Raw genomic sequence first — 17,399 nt, 5'->3', positions numbered from 1 at the left:
AAGTCCTGATCTCACTCCCACTGAAAATCTGTGGCGCTCTTTGAAAATTGTGGTCCACAAGCGATTTGCAACCAACCTAAACGACCTGGAGCAAATCTGTCAAGAAGAATGGGATAAAAATCCCTCCGACACTGTGTGCAAAGCTGGTACACACCTACCTCAAAAGACTTAAAGCTGTTATTACAGCAAAAGGTGGCTCTACCAAATATTAATATGTGTGGGTTGAATACTTATGCAAACATGTTTCAGTTTTTTATGTTTCCCAAACATTTGCCAACATAAAACCAATGTTACCTTATAATAATTGATTTTGAGTTTCAATGTTTCAAAATAAAATATCATACAGAATGAAATTACAATGCACCATTTGTAATTCAGTAATATGAGAGCACTGGTCAGGGGTCTGATTACTTTTGCAAGGCACTGTATTTTTTGCCTTGTAAGCATATGATATATTTGGCCTGGAGACTGTAGAAACTTTTGGCCAGCTGTACATAGCACATGAGTTTCATTATACCTTTGGTTTCAGTGTCTTCTGACTATTTCTTGAGTAGCTGACAATGGATAGATCGTTCTGTTGCTGAGCATAGGCAAACAAGAAAGAGAGAGAGAATGTGTCAAATTGTGTTGTCAAAAGAAATTTGGCTACTGCGCTGGCCAACAGACGTTCCATTGAAAAAAACAGACCTCTTGGAGTGCAAGTTGTAAGATATTTGTGTATTAGGTTTCTTTCATTTTTGATCTCCTTCGCCTTTTTTGAATAGCATCTTTCTTCCTACCAAGGCAGCTTGCATAGTAAAACCCCACACTACAAGGGTTTTCTCTCTCTCATTTTATGGTCCCTCCAAAGTTTTTAATCCGTACAGTTTCACTTCCAGGTCACTTAGTCTTTTGTTTATAGAGCCATACCCACTGGGCAAGAAAAACTATATCCTATACAACAGTCCAGACAAAAATATACTATTCTCTCTTCCTTGCCACAGTAGTTTCCCTGTTTCTTGTAGAGTAATTAACATAGCTGTGTGGTTGAAATTATCAAGCCGAATAGCTGCTAATATCTATCAGCAGCCAACTGCAGCGGAGGTTCTTATTAAGATTATCAAGACAGAAATCAGAATGGACAAAGAATGAATTGTTACAAGTAGCATACATTTTTCCGTTTATTCAATTTGTTTGGTTGCAAGTTTATGCTATCTAGTATTCTATCAAGTGAAAACCACTCCTGCTTGCTTTAGCTCAGCAAAAAGATTAATGCATGTTGTAATGGCAACAGTAAGCCAAATGAATTCTATTAGTTCACTATGTCCCTGTTTTGGAGAGTAAAGTACGCAATTTCTGTAAACTCCCCCCCCCGCTTTTATATGTGGGTTTTCATTATAGGGATAATGAACGAAGAATCAGATGGGCAATCGGCACAAGCCCTTGCGATTCAGATCAAGAAAATGTATAGCCGTCGGACTTCCGGGAAGGGTGACTTCGCTTGTGCCTGCTTTTGAAACGGGCTCCCGCCTTAGAAGAAGCTTATTCAGATATAAATCAGTCAGAACATTTTTTTTTTTGACTGATGAAATTTCTCCCGGGCAGGGAGAAACGTAGAGATCAACCTCAAAAGCCTGTTTTTGTTGGGAGGACTGGATTTCATTAATTTATGAGAAAAGGTCCAGCCAGCAATGCCGGATGGACTTCCGAACAAGCTCTATCTGATTAATGCGACACGTTTATCTTTTCTTCAAAGAGAAAACGGACTAACAGGCAAGCACTCTTCTTTCTATTCTTTTTTTTTACTTGGTTTAAATTGTTGCAGCAAAAAGAGATTTGTCAAATGAATCAGCTTTAAAGAACTTCTGGGTGAGCTATAACTCTTCTCTGTTATTCACGAAATTAACAGCTTATCTCTGTTTCTATTGCAAAAAGCTGTCCTGGAAGTGCATTCTAAAGATATAAACAGAAGAGGGATTTCTATTCCGAGGAGAAAAAAATAAAAAATATGAACTTTGGAACATTATATTGTCTGGGACTATTCTCTTTTTGGTCTATTTTATTTTGACGAATCTGCTTCTTCACGACGCCACTAACTGTTTTGATGCTGGGAACTAAATTTGTTTTGTATTCTTGAAAATAGAGAGACAAGGCAGGCTGCTCTGTTTATACTGTGATGTCATCAAGCCTGGAATATTAACCCAATTGTTGCTGAAATAAGAAGTGGTTCTTCTTTATTTTTGTTTTGTTTTGTTTTCGTGGTTTTAAAAATGGCAATCAAGAAAGTGGCTGAGAATCTGGAAGTAATTATGTTTCAGAAAATAATGGATGAGATTGAGATAACGAAACAAACCCTGCGACAGGGCAGTAAGGAGCTGAAAATGGAACTGAGCAAAATGACGCAGGAGCTTAAAGAAATAGGGGATCCTGTGAGAGAGGAGAATGAGATCAGAGATGAGAAAAGAAAAAATAAAGGGAAGATACAAGCCCTGGAGATTGGAACAAATGTGGAGTTGGAAAAAGATCTGGAGTTTATGGATATTAGAAATAAAATCTACTGTTTGGAATTTAACGTTATCTCTGAAGAAATTAATGAAGATATTAGAGATAAAGTTATCAATGGCTTGGATAATTTTCTGGACTGGAATGACGTGATGGAGCTTGATATAGAGAAAATCTATGGAATTAACTGCAGCCATGTGACAATGGAAAAACTCTCAAGAGATGAGCCAGTGCATTTTGTAAAAAAGAAGAACAGAGATACGACTTTACAACAATATTTCAGCAACTTATTCAGAATCGATGGCAAGAAAATATTTGGGATAGAGGAAATTCCCATCAGACTCTTATTATATGACTATGGCTATGACAGCAAGATTATTATGGAATACTGATAATGGAAGATTGGACACTGAAATTACTGGACTTAACAGGACTATTGAAGATGGAAGATGGAATTAATATGGATAATGGAATAATGGCTATTGAAATTATTGGACCTAACAGATTTTGATGAGATGGATTAATTGATATGTTTATTTGGACTATGGTTATGACAATAAGATTATTATTATTATTAACGAGATGGATTAATCGACATGTTTATTTGGAGAAAAATTGATAGATATATTTCTTAAAGAATTGAAACCTCTCTTTGACTTTTTGTGGAAAGAATAAAGTAATGTCTATGAGATTTGATGATTAATTAAGATAACTACTGGAGGAAAGTGATTTTATAATATAATTTAAGAGACAGGATTGTTATATATTGTAGACCTATAACTGATCTGCGACAAATGGGAAGTCAACATTTTATTTTTTTGTTCAATCATTTTTGTTTTGTTTTGTTTTTTGTCTTTGAATGTTTTATGATTTTGTTTTGTTTGTTTTATGAAAATTTGAATTAAAATTATTGTAAAAAAAAAAAAGAAAATGTATAGCTGTCCATTGCCATTCTCATTGGTTTCCAGTTCATGGAAGATGAAGGTCTGAATCAGGGACTCTCCTGTATTTGCGGAGGCTCTAGGATTCTAAAATGTGGAGAGCCTTCAGAAGTGCAGGGAAGTCCCCAATTTGCCTTCCATGAGTTGGAAGATGATGCCTTCCACAAGAGGGGGATGGCGTGCCCTGCTTGTCCCTGCTGCTCCCCTCATGTGTTTGCTTCAGAGGCGTCACTAGGCGAGTGCAGGAGGTGCGGACCGTACCCGGGTGACGCCATGAGAGGGGTGACACCCAGAGCCGCCGTGGGGGCTCCCATCTGGCTGGTGCAGAACCCAGGATTGCACAAAACCTGCACAAAGGCGCCTGGAGCTGAGACCGGAGAGGAAGCGAGGGACGTGTGAAGTGGAAGCGGTCCCAGGAGGAGGAGGAGATCTGTCAGGTGGAGGCTCCGCCCCCGGCAGACGGCTGCCCGCCGGCTCCCTCAGCGCCCCGACGTGGCGGGCCAAAGGCAGGCTCCAGTCAAGTGGGCAGGCGAGCCCCTCCCCACGGTGGGCTGGGGCTGGGCGGGGCTCGGGGGAACATCCTTGCTGGCCTGCCACCAGCTCGGAGCCACCGATCGGGGCATCCCAGCAGCCAGTCAGTGCGGCTGTTAGGCCCCGCACTGGGTGACACCAACCCTAGTGACGCCACTGGTTTGCTTTATCCTAATTGTAACAAATTTGAATTGACACACCTGGATTTCAGAGCATTTTGAAACAAACTACAACTAGCCAGATGCAAAATATTGCAGTATGAAGTCAAAATTATATATTTTAGATTTTGCTGAGAAATCTAAAATCCGAGTGAGAAAGGTAGAAGAGATGGTACTGCTAAACAACAAGGCTTTCTATCGCCTTGTATTTCGGATGGGATGTGACATATGGTGTGCTCTCCTATTTGGATAGGGAGAAGATGCCAGGGGGGTGCTTCCTGAACCACTTGGAATTCCCTCCCTCAGGAACATTACTTCTGAAGATATACTACAGCACTGTTCTATAGTTGTAATACTGATCCACTTGAAGCAAGGTGGAGCATTGTCCTAAATTACAATGTGCCATAGATCAGTGGTGGAGCATCTGCTTTACATGCAGAAGGTCCCAGATTCTGTTCCCTGGCATCCCTAAATAGGGCTGGGAGAGACCTGTTTGAAACCCTAGAGAGCTGCTGCCAGTCAGTGTAGACAGTACTGAGCTAGATGGACCAATGGTCTGACCCGATATAACAAAACTTTGCATGTTCCTATGTAATTTAGACTTTTTCAAACATTTCCTGTAGGTGTCACAGACAGCTCTGTCTATCATACTGGGTTGGCTTTACTTAATACCTCAGAAATTACTGCAATATGTTGTGTGAGTGGCTTTGGTTTTTAGTGTACTCACAATGTTATTGAAACATCTTCAGAATAGTAGCAATATCTCTGTGAAAAGTATGAATCAATCACACTAAGCTGCAAAGCTTCATTTGTAATCCTGTTTATTTGTTCATCAATGGGGGGGGTTCTACCAGTAGCAAACATGAAGGATAGCATTAATAAAAATTGTGTGCATGAAAGTACATATTACATTAGCACTCTCCTAATGATATAAAATTATGCAGAAGTAGCCTTGTTTGTTTCTTTTTTAAATAATCCTACACACAATAAATTGTTTAACAGATCTCATGGATCTGCAGAAGATAGGACTGAAAGAGTGAAGCATCATGGTTTATTTAAATATTTCATTAATAATTTCGGTAATTAAAGACAGGGGTACACATCAGGGGCTATGTGGAAATACCACAGTACTCCATCCTAAAGAGATTCCATAGTAAGACAGTATGAGCCCATCATAATCTCCACTCACACACAAACACCACTCACACCACCCCCACAAAGTGGGTGATGAGAGTTTATAGCATAGCAGTTAAAAATATTCTACCAGAGAATGCGTGAGAATGAGGCAGAAAAATTGAACCCTTTTTCTCAGGGTCAGGACCACCGACTGATGGGTAGAAAGGGGTATTTCTACTAGGTGCAGGGCCAGCAGGGGGCCCAGACACTTAGCTTTGATTTTTTAAAGTGCTCTGGGAAAATAAAGTTATAGACCAAAATGTGAGTTGCTCACCTTCCTGCAATTTCTGTGATTTCAGCTCCCCCAATCCTTGCCCTTTCAGGTTTTTAGCCAATGAGTGAAGTCATTGACAAGGGATTTATTGAAACCATGCAATAGCTAGAAACCCTTGCAAGTGGTGAAAAGAGCTGCCTTTTCCTGATTGCCTCTGCATATTGGTTAATGGTGTGTATATACACATCATGTGAGATGAGTAAACCTATACCTTTTAGCAGCAGCACATCTGCCTGCCTGCCTGCCTTATTTTCTCTCTCTGTGCACATCCAGCATGAGGTCCAGAAGATCAAAGAAGCACACAGAGCACAGCAGGATTTTGGTACACATGCACAGTAAACAATTTCAATGATGATGATAATAAAATATGCACGTGCATATTTTTTGAATTATTTGCAGAAAAAAAGTATACATTTTATGTATCAAATAATTTTTGAACAGAAATTTAAAAAGTGTACAGGCAGTTTATGATGCCATTACAATGTGTTTTCTATTTACCAGGAATCATTAAGTTTTAAATCTTCTTGGACTGCTGAACAGGTGCTTTATTTGTCTAAATGAATTAGATTCTAATTCATAGCCTGTTTTGAAAACCTTCCCAACATGAGGCTTTAACCCTATACTCACTTTTCTGGGAGTAAAACTACAATCCTAAACCCACATACCTGGGAGTAAACCCCAATGAATTCAATAGGATTTACTAGAAATGTAGTAGATATGGTTAGGATTGTGCTATAAACCAATGGGACTTCTTAGTAGACATTAGGGATGTGCTAGAATTCTGCCCAATTTGGATTTGGTACCAAATTGTCCATTAATTTGCTTATTTACTGTTGTTGAGGATTGGATTTTTATGTAGTGATTTTGCTCTGCTATTTTCCGAAATGGATTTTTTTAATCACATCTGAAATAGCGGTATTGATATTGATATTTTTGTTAATATTTCCTTTTTTACATATATTTCCTTTGAAAATATCAATATTTCTTTTAAAAATATTAATATAAATATTTTTATGAGGTGAAAAAATGGATCAGTAAAAGCAGGGGTTTGTGGACAAACTCTAATCAATACCAGCATGTTAAGTTGATGGACTGCTTTTGAATCAGCACCAGCCAATGGATCCCATCCCTAGCAGACATAGCATAAGACTGTGTTGTTAATCCTTCTCTCTCTGTGTTTCTCTGTGTCTCTCTGTCCCTCCCCTCCATCCTATGTTTAAGGCAATTCAGCAGGGCTTACCTAGGTGTCACTGCTGTTATTTGGCAGGAAATTAATACTGTTTTTTTAAAAAAAATGTTCTGAAATGACCAATTTTTGTTTGTCAATAAACTATTAAATTGGGTGTTTGTATTTTTACATCTCCAGTGTTTGTGTATGAAGTCTTTCCCACAACCCTGTGAGGTAGGTTAGGCTGAGAATTGGTTCAGTCAAGCTGTGCATGCTTAAGAATGTGTGTGCATGTGGGGGGGAAGGTTTTTTTTTTTGTAATTTGCTGTAAAATATCAAGACATTGGAATTTCACAGTTAAAGTAGTGGGGGACTGCCTTTATGCCTGTTTTTGCCCCCTTACTGCAGGATTTGTGAATATGACATGATAAATTTGCACCTCGCTTGTCTTCCTGGGTCCCCTCTCCCTCTTTTATCTTTGCAAAAACCCTGTGAGATAGGTGAGGCTGAGAGTTGGTTCAGTCAAGTTTTTTAAGCTGCTCCTATCTTTTTAATGTTATTTTAATGTTTAAATGTTATTTAATAATTATATGAAAATAATGCGTTGTGAGGACAGAAACTCTGAAAGGCAGGTTATAAATCTATTAAATACATCTAAATCAATGCTGTGGATTCAAAATAACTGTTCATATTGGTAACATATGTATGTACATAAGGAGCAGTCCCTGACAATAGATTGCAGGGAGATGGGGGTGGGTGGGAATGTAGGGGGCCCAATCTATATAGAGTGTACTGGGCCCAGGTACTGTTGGCAGCCCTGCTCAGGGGGAAAAAAACTTTGGGGAAATTTTAAATAACAGATACTCCAGTAACATACAATTAAGAAAGACCCAGAATCCTAAATGCAGAAAGTAACTGAAAACAGTTTTAATGAACCTGCTCTGCCATCTTTGAATCTCCTAGCTTCACATTTGTCCTTTTGCCTTTTGTGACAATTCACTCAATGCCCTTCTCTCAAATAAGTGCTGTGTTGATAAAGCACAATGGGATTTATATATAGTAAGCTGTTTTGTTTGCTCTGTAATATATCTAGAGAACAATAATCAGGTAAAGGCATAATTTAGTGTTAATTAATCAATGCTGGATGATTGTTCTCTTCTCCATCTCACCCTTTGTAACAAATTTAGATGACACTTTCTTTTTTCAGTATTCTTTTAACAGCCTTGTGGGTACTGGTCTGTACCTTCAAATGTTGGTTCAATTTTTTTTACTCATAAACAGCATAAATGACTTTGGATTCCCTCCCCCTCCCCACAGGTCTTCCTAAGCTCCAGCGGGGGGGGGGAAGGAGAAAGAAAGATAAACTCGTAGAACCCTGTAGCTTCTCTAGAATCGTAGGTTTTCTCCCTTCCTCACCCCCACCTGCACTCCCAGGATCAGGTGTTGAGAAATATTTGAACAGTTTTTCATTTTAAGATTCAGGATGAAACGAAATGCAAAGCTAAGCATATAATGGGCCCCTGTGTGCTTGTTTTTTCCTTGACTAAATAGCTAACAAGGGTTGGGGATGAGGGGGCCAACCTAGATTCGGACTTGGGAACAGTCTAGTTGGACAAGCTTCTAAGAGCCTAGACTACTTCGAAGAGCTATTCATCTGTCCATTTCTCCCAGCCATTACAGCCTATTCCAACTCATCTTCCAGATGGGGTCGAATATTTCTTAATATATGCACATTTCATCAATGTAATTCATCCTAAAATGCGGGGGGGGGGAGGGAAAAGAAGAAACTCCAAATACTTCAAGAAAGATTCATTTCAGGCCTGATGCATTTTGGAGCAACCCTTCATCGGGGGCTTGTTTTGAACACCAATTCTCATCAAGTGCATAAACCACTTTATACAGCCACATGATTATTATACAGCCAGCATGGATTTTTTGCATTCTGCAGTGTTAAATTGAAAATACCCCCATGCCATTCTGATGCTTCCCATAAGCTCATTTCCCATAAGCTCATTTCAAACATAACCTTACAAAACTAGTCCTGAACTCAGAAATGCTTGCTTAACAACCCTCTAAATTTTCAGAGAGGATCAAGAGAATCGAGAGTTCAAGGTGTAAAAAGAGAGAGGAGAGAAAACAGACCCCTTTTTTGGTTCTCATAATTTGTTGAAATTAATTAAAAAATCAGCCATGTTCACAGAGTACATGTAATTCTACTACTGACCTTGCCACATACTCTGACCTTCATCTTCTGCAGTTTAAAAGTTAAAAAATGCCTAGCTGATTTTTAATTAATTTAAGAAATTCAGCATTGAACTCAATGATAAGGCTGGGCATGCTCAGTAAGAACCAACTGTCAGTGTTTTAAAGCCAGACTCACAGCTGCTTGCCTAATCAGGGGGCCACATCCACACCAGACCTTTATTTCACTTTAGACAGTCATGGCTACCCCCAAAGAATCCTGGGAAGTGTAGTTTGTGAAGGATGCTGAGAGGAGACTGTTATTCCCCTGACAGAGCTCCAGTGGCCAGACTGGTTTAACAGTCACCCCCTCTTCTGGGGATTGTAGCTCTGTGAAGGGAATAGGGCCTCTCCTAGCACCTTTCACCCTTCCCAGGATTCTTTGGGAGAAGCCATTACCGTCTAAAGTGAAATAAAGGTCTGGTGTGGATGTGGCCAGCGACAGCTTTGGTTTAAATTTGGGTGGGAGACTACATCTGCCTGCTGTAGAATGAAAAGGTGAGGGAAACCCTGAAAAACAATGATACTGTTCACAATGTTTTCCTTTTGGAAAGGAAAGGGGCTTTCCCTCTGCCCATTGCCCGCGCACCCAATCTCCTCCCCCTTCCTTCCTTTCCCCTTCCTGCCCCCTCTGAGCCCCTCCCCCAAGTCAGTTTTACCTATCCTAAGCACAATTGTAGAGGAATAAATCCCAATGAAATAAAAAAGCATGCAAATGATCAAACCTGCCCTCCCCTCCTCCTCCCTCCTATCCCTTCTGCCCGTTCCCTCCCCTTTCGTTCACCCCTCCCTCCCCCTCCACTTCCAAACCCCTCCCCTTCCTTCCCCTCTCCTCCTCATTCCCTCTCCTGTCCCCTTCCCCTCCTCCATGGTCAGTTTTACCTATTCTAAATATGAATGCAGGGGAGTAAATCCCATTGAACTCAGTAAGCATGCAAATGATCAAACCTGCTCCCCGCTCCCCCTCTCCCCTTGTGCTTTCTCCCCCCCATCCCCCCATGGTTAGTCTCACCTATCCTAAGCATGATTGCAGTGGAGTCAATCCCATTGAACTCAATAAGCATGCGAATAATCAATCCATTCTCAGCAAACTTGCACAGGATCCCACTTCTTACCTCCCGGATTAAAAAGCAGAGAAATTCACTATAAGGCAAAAAACCTTGCAGTTTAAGAACTTACCTATACCCAACAAATATTTCTATCAAAATTTAAAAAGCGGGGAAATTGGGCAGCCATAATAAATGCACCAGGGGAGCAGGAGACCTGGCCTCCTCTTTGAGATATTGTACTGCAAAGTAAAAAAAATATATTTAAAGTAACTATATCAACAATCTTAATACTGTTGCTTCCTCCCTGCTAAAACAAGATCAGCCCAGTATATGTCTTGTTTCTGTTATTTGGGCTAATTGCAGGTGTTGCCACCACTCACCATATGCTCAGAGGCACGTGTAACCCAACTCTTCCAAACTACACAGGAAGTGGATTAGACTGTGAAAGAGCAACCCAAATTGTGTTTGTATTTTTACACATTTGTAGGGTGGTACAATATCTCAGAGAGGAGGTCAGATCTCCTGCTCCCCTAGTGCATTCACTATAGCTGCCCAATTTCCCTGCTTTTTAAAGTTTGATAGAAATTTCTGTGGGCTATAGGTACATTCTTAAATGGCAAGGTTATTTTGTCCATTTGAGTGTAGGTAGGTCAGACTTCAAAGCATTAAGCCTGTCATCTGAAGGCTTCCATTCAATCCTCAGAATGCCCAAACAACAGGTTCTAGTGGCACCTTAAGGAGTAATGTTTACTGTGGTATAAATTTTCATGGACGAGAGACCAGTTCACCAGGTGCATAAAATGTAACACGCAGAAGAAGAGAATGTATTCTGTGTGGAAAGGATATAAAATACAAAAGCTCTAGTAGGCCTTTGATATTTCTATGCAGTGTAAACATCTATGTGAACAAGATGAGCCACATTCAGACATTCATCTTGCATGTTCAGTGAGTGAGTGTAGGAGTAGGGTGGCAGGCGCTCCCATTACGTGTGTTCATTGAACACTTGGACACATATGAACAGCTGTATGTATGGAGGACAGACTGATCAGTGAATAGAGCCCTCTGCGCATGATATAGCGATACATAACAGATAAGGAGGGATGGAGTGAACCTTCCCGCTAAACTTGTATATTGAATGTCTATTCACAACAGCCATAACTGATGATAACATCATCTTTCAGGCTTTGCTATGCTAATTGAATACCTGTAGTGGGAGAAAAACTGTTTTCAATTAAAAGATCTAATTAAATAGAAACAAATTTCCTCATAATTTTTAGTAAATCAATTTCACATGATAAGGTTCTGTTTAAAAATAATCCAACATACATCAATGTGTCATGAACGGATGCCAACTTTGTTTTCAGTTTATGTCGGGATTCTTGATATTTCTAAAATATATATTTTGTATTTCTGAAATCCCAAATGATAAAAATGGATGACTTTTTTAGCTTAATTTGTTATAGGTACTGTGGAAAGATAGCCGCTCAAGAAGAGGAACTATGAGGCTAATTACAGAGTAGACACCAGAGATGTTGGGTCCCACTTCCAAACCCCACCATTTGGCAACGTACACCTGCTGCCACATGCGCCCAATATTTATTTATTAACTGCATTCATATAGCTGCCCTGTAACAAGAGACCTGTTGACAGCTCACAAAGCGACACCAGCAGCTTTGATACTAGATGGGTCATTGGTTGTTTTGTCAATTCCATAAGGGATAACAGGAGGATGGAATCTGTCTTTGCTGCCAAGCAACAGTGAGGTTTCCCCCCCCCCCTCCTCTCTTTGGAAAGTGGTAATGGTATGAACCAGTGCAATGCTTTGCTGTGCCAGAAAAAAAGAAAAGAGATGATGTTAGCAGTTATGCAGGCTATGGAGATGAATGCTAGGGTTTAAGAGGGAGTCTTACTGGAGCTCAAAGGATGAGCAAGAAGAGAGGTGTATATGCCTTCAGGCTCCGATATATAGGCTAGAATTCAGAGAATGTATCTAAGGTGCTTCCACACAAGCATGGAGAGGTTGCCGATTTGCCCTTCTGCTTGTAGACAATTGCTCTGTTTCAAGTGCTGCCCCAGAGGCTCCCTTGACTTTCAAGAGTAGCTTGGAAGCAGGGGCATGTATGAGAAGCTGCAGTGGAAAGGGGCCCCCTGGAAAGACCTGTTGTGTGCATAGAACACCTGCATGGACCTTTGGAAGCCGGCCATAGGAAAAGGCATAACAAGGGAGAGGCCAGTTAGGAGATCATGATGGAGAAAGTGGCAAAAATGAGAATGGAGAAATATGGTAAAACAGAAAGGGCTGTATTCTCAATGCAGTTCATTGGAAAAGGAGCACCTCATATCATCCAATAACCCCTGTGGACAGTAAATCTTTTATATGTGTTCTGCACCTTTGAAGATATCTCAGATAAAATACAGACTCTAATTTCCTGCTTGTGGGGTATTTCTGTATATACTAGAGGCCTGGAACTAGTTATTGTTTTGGCTGATAAATTCCCACCCTGCTACACCATGACTGTAACCACATTGATTAAAAATAGGGCCCATTGAGCTCAAGTGGGGCTCCGCAGGTAACTGTGCGTAGAATTGCAGTCTTACTTATTTACCTTCACCTTGCATTATTTCTGGAAAGGAAAAGGAGGAGATGTAACTCCACGCCATCCCACTCACCAATTTTTTGGTCCTGAGCCGTTGCATCTTTTGACCATTCATGTAGTTGGGAGCAAATTGAAGCCCCTCCACAATGAAGGGGGAAGGAGAAATTTCTTCAAAATATTTGTCAAGTCAAGACTGCCACTTACTTTAACACAGGTTCCAAGGATGGAGAACCTGTGGCCCTCCACTTATCGTTGGACTCCATCTCCCATCAGGCCCAGCCACCATGGTCAATAGTCCATATATATCAATAGTGTTCTGGGAGCTGTAATCCAACAACATCTGAGGATCACAGGTTCCCTTTCCCTTTCCCTGATTATCTATACAATGTGACAAAGGATTCTCTCTCTCTCTCTCTCTCTCTCTCTCTCTCTCTCTCTCTCTCTCTCTCTCTCTCTCTCTTGTTTACTTTACAGCTGCCTGAGGTCCTGCTGTCTCCAAGACAGCAAAACACCTCGAGAAAAGCAGAATGCAATGTGATAATATTCTCAGGAAACTTGTGGAAGGATTTTTATTTTTTTAAGATTCTTATATGCCGCCATCCATCATAAATCACCCCAAAGCACTTCCCATATAACAATCATGTAATATAAAAAAACCCATAACATAATTAAAACATCAGCAATAGCATAACAGCAGTTAATCAATAAAACAGGGCAAATAGAGAACCAGGCTGACAGTAATCTAAGCATGACTGCTGAAAGCCTGAGAGAAGAATGTCTTTACCACACAATGGAATCCCATCAATGATGTGGCATCCCGTGCCTCTAAGGTCCCAGCATTAGGTATGACTATCTTTGCAAATGATCTGTTTGTTGTTTACGCTGCCTGTAACTCACGTTAAGTACCAATTGGTTTAAAGTATTTATATACCACGCTTGATTTTTAAAAAGGAAAAGAAAACCAGGGTGATTTACATAAAAGATTTAGTAAAGCCATAAAATACAGGCAGCATTACAACACAAAACAGCAGACTGAGATCGAAAATCCCTAAAAGACTTGGAAGAATAAAAAGAGGTTTCTCAAAGCTTAGAGGATAACATAAGGTTGTATTCAACCAAGTCCAACTCAGATTTAGACCCATACTCTTAGAACTTAGAGTAGATCCATTGAAATTAATGAACCTAAGTTAGTCATGTTTATTCACTTCTGTAGGTCTACTCTGAGCAAGGCTAGCATTGACTACTACCCAGAGTATGTGGGTGCCAAATAGGGACGAGATCTGTTGGCCGGTGCTAGTTTGAAAACATTATGTTGATCTAACAGGCTGGTATTGATCTGAGTTTGTTCTTTGTCTATAACTGCTTTTACCAATCCTTTTTATTTTTAGAAAAATATTAATATTGATATATGAAAGGAAGTATCAATATTTTGGAAGGAAATATTGATATATTGAAGGAAATATTAATAAATTGAAGGAAATATTGATACTATCAATATTTTAGACGCAGGTGTTTGTTTTAAATCCATTTCCAAAAATACCAGCAGAAAATAACTACATAAAAATCTGATCCGCAGCTATAGTAAATAAGCTAATTAATGGAAAATTCGGTACCAAATCCTAATTGGGCAGAATTCTAGCTACAGGGAAGGAATTCAACAGGCAAATATGCCATCTCCCTGGTCATCCTTGGCCACACCTCCCAAAAAAAGGAGAGGGGTTGAAGAAAAGCTTTGGCAGATGACCTTAACATCCAAGCAGGTTGATATGGAGAGAGGTGTTCCTTTTGATGTCTAGGGACCCAAGATGTTTACAGCCTTAAAAGTTAGTATTTTAATTGGACTCGTGCAGTTTATGCTCTTTTCCCCTTGGAAGAGAAAGCGCATCCAACTAGAATGAGTAGCAGGGCCAAGCTGCTGGCCTTCCCTGGTGTTGCACAGTTCCCCACTGTCCATTCCTCCAAGTCCTGAAGACTGGCACTTGGAACTAGGATCAGAGCTGCTGCTTTAGCAAGGAAGCAGCTCAGACTGGGAATCTCTACAGGGGAAGCTGAAGGCTCCAGCCCTTCCTGGCTCTCAGTCCCCTGGCTCCTCTTCTCAGGCAGAGGCATTAACTGTTTATGGTGGAGCGTTATCATGGCAAGCACAATGTCATATAAATGTTACCTTTCAGGTGTGTTTTGTTATGTGTGTCCAAGAAGTGTAAAAATCTTTACATTCTATTTCCTGTAGGTGCCTCACTAATACTTTTACTTAATAGGTTTCCAGGCTTCATTGACAATGGAGAAAAGAATGAAGACAGTTTATCTTCAGCTGTTGGCATCAATCTAGTCTGGACTTCCTGGAGTAGGAGGGAAGAGCCTCTTTACAGGTTTCTCTTGCACACTTGAACCACTGCCACCACTCTCCCGATCTCTGCCTAAACCTGTGCATACCAATGGATTCCTACCCCAACTTTCTTTCTCATCCAGTGAATAAAGACAATCTTAAAAAGATAAAGCAATGCAAGCTCCCAGGTTTTTTCATGGTGGTTTGGGGGGCTGGTTATGTGCCATCAGTGGGGACCTCTCATCTCCAGGACACTGCTGCCCACTTGTTTGCCTTCTCTGTCTGCTGGCCCCCAATCTGTACAACAGCCCAGGAGGTATTGTTGCTCTGTTACCTCACCCTCGTCCTTGCTTTAATACATGGAGAGGCAGATGAACAGACAGCAGAGGCAAGGTGGAGATGCTGCAGAACCTGGAGGGTCCAGAGGATGGCACTGGGCCCCTTGCAAGGATGTGGGCCTCGTCAAGTGCCTACCAATGCCTACCCTGATGCCTGAACCTGAAACAAGGACATGTAGATTCAGTAGAGGGGTGAGGCAATAGGGAAGCTGGTTTGGCATGGGCACACCAGCTGGAGCACCAGATTGGCTCTACCAGTACCAACCTCCACACTGCCTTGCCCCTGCCCTTCCCAGGAAGTGGTAGTGACATATCTGATGGGAAGCTAGCATTACATCTCTGCCCCACTATTCAAGCTGCTAGCGTGTAGATTACATACACTGTAACAGTCTTACAACATTCTGCACAATAAATAAAGAGAATCAGACATGTGCAGTAGTATCTATATTATACTACTATAAACATGAACATTTGCCAAATAACAATAAATGCAACATACCACCAACTGCAGCTCACTGGTAAAAAGCCATACTCAGCAATGAATCTTTCTCAAGTTAATGCAAGTGACTGGTTGGCTTCTTCCGCGAGAAAGGTTTTTATCTTATTCTAGCTTGACTCAATAATAAGCACAAGTCCTCCTAAGATGGCTGTCGGATGGGTGCAATTCTTCATACTTGCTGTGCCATTCTTTATCGCAGATGGTTTCTTATTACCAACTATTTGTTTAAAATACAGAATAAAATGCAAACAGTCTGAAAGCCAGCCTTTCCTCCAAAAGCCCAAGGAGAGAACTGCCATGCTTGTAATCTATATAGAAGTTAAATGAAGCAGGAACTGAAGTGATAAAAAGCAATGGGGGGTATCCAACAAAGTCATTCCGTTAACACAAGGATTTCCACCTATGTGACAGGACTTCCTCTCCCTCTCCTCTCCATACGTGCCCCCCCAATCTGACTGACAGGAATGGGGGAACCCCAGAATAGATTTAGAGAGGGGAGAAGAGAGGGGGAGGAAGTTCCATTGCACAGGCAGAAGGCCTCGTGCTAAAGGACTAACTTGGGTACAATCTCATCTGTTATATTAAGCAACCTGGGGAGTTTTCATGCTGTTGATCTTTTATATTAATATGATACCAATATTACTTGTGTGTATTTAGTTTCTTTCTATATTATTTGTTTTATTCATTTTGTTGCTATCCCTCTTTTCCTCCAAGAAGCTCGAGGCAGTGCAGCTTAAGTTTCCCATCCAGGCTCTGAACAAGCCTAGACTTACTTAGCTTTAGCAAGATTGCAGAATCATTGGCATTCAAACAATTTATTAATATTAAGCACATGCATACCTATTTCTTTAATGGGCATAATATTTGCCCATTACAACATTTTCTAACTCCAGATTTTGGGTATTTTAATGAAACGTTTCCCCTCCTTTCCTCCACTTCAGCTCTTTTCTCAAGGCTTTGAACTGTAATCATGTGCCACTTAAGTGAATGTCTGCACTGTAAAAAGTACTGTTTCCACAGACTGGAATATTTGTGTTCAGTTGTGGCCTTCAATTTTTTTAAAAACTGGCCTGTGAAAAGAAATTACAGGCTTCCTTTCAGCTATATTTCAGATGTTAAGGATCTGTAATAAAAATAAGAGATGAACCTTGCTGATCAGACAGAGTGATTAATTTGCAACCCAGCAAGAAACTGGATTATTCTAACAATTATCATATTTGATGGATTAAAGACCACACTAGGAAATCGGTTGCCTTGGGAGTTTATTTACAATTTCTGATCTGCTGAAGACAATGAATGCTTGTCATGATGCTTTCTGTGAAATGCCCTGCTAACTCATCACATTAAAATGCAATGCAGAGAAGCATATTTGTTCTGTCAGTGTTATTCCATGGTCGAATTTTGCAAGCCTTTCCTGCCATTCTTATTCTTAATAGCCTCATTCAAATCAATCAAGGTCCACAGGGCAATATTACCTTTAGATTTGATAGATCGAAACCTCTTTCTTTTCCATAAACTGAAATGTATCATTTTGATTGGAAATAACTCCACTACTTTCCTGCAGTAATATGTTGCAATGGTGGATTAAGATATTCTGAACCTAAGACAATTAAAAAAATT

The 17,399-nt window shown here is 40.4% G+C and overlaps 1 protein-coding gene across 5 annotated transcripts in view; it reads left to right on the top strand.

Annotated features, from left to right (window-relative positions):
* Nucleotides 1-17,399, top strand: part of ERBB4 (erb-b2 receptor tyrosine kinase 4) — a 1,247,562-nt gene that overhangs the window by 84,342 nt on the left and 1,145,821 nt on the right. The gene's annotated exons all lie outside the window — the stretch shown is intronic.

The sequence above is a fragment of the Rhineura floridana genome, chromosome 2 (assembly GCF_030035675.1).
Source record: "Rhineura floridana isolate rRhiFlo1 chromosome 2, rRhiFlo1.hap2, whole genome shotgun sequence".
NCBI classification, from domain to species: domain Eukaryota; kingdom Metazoa; phylum Chordata; class Lepidosauria; order Squamata; family Rhineuridae; genus Rhineura; species Rhineura floridana.
This window is presented reverse-complemented; position numbering and strand designations above follow the sequence as displayed.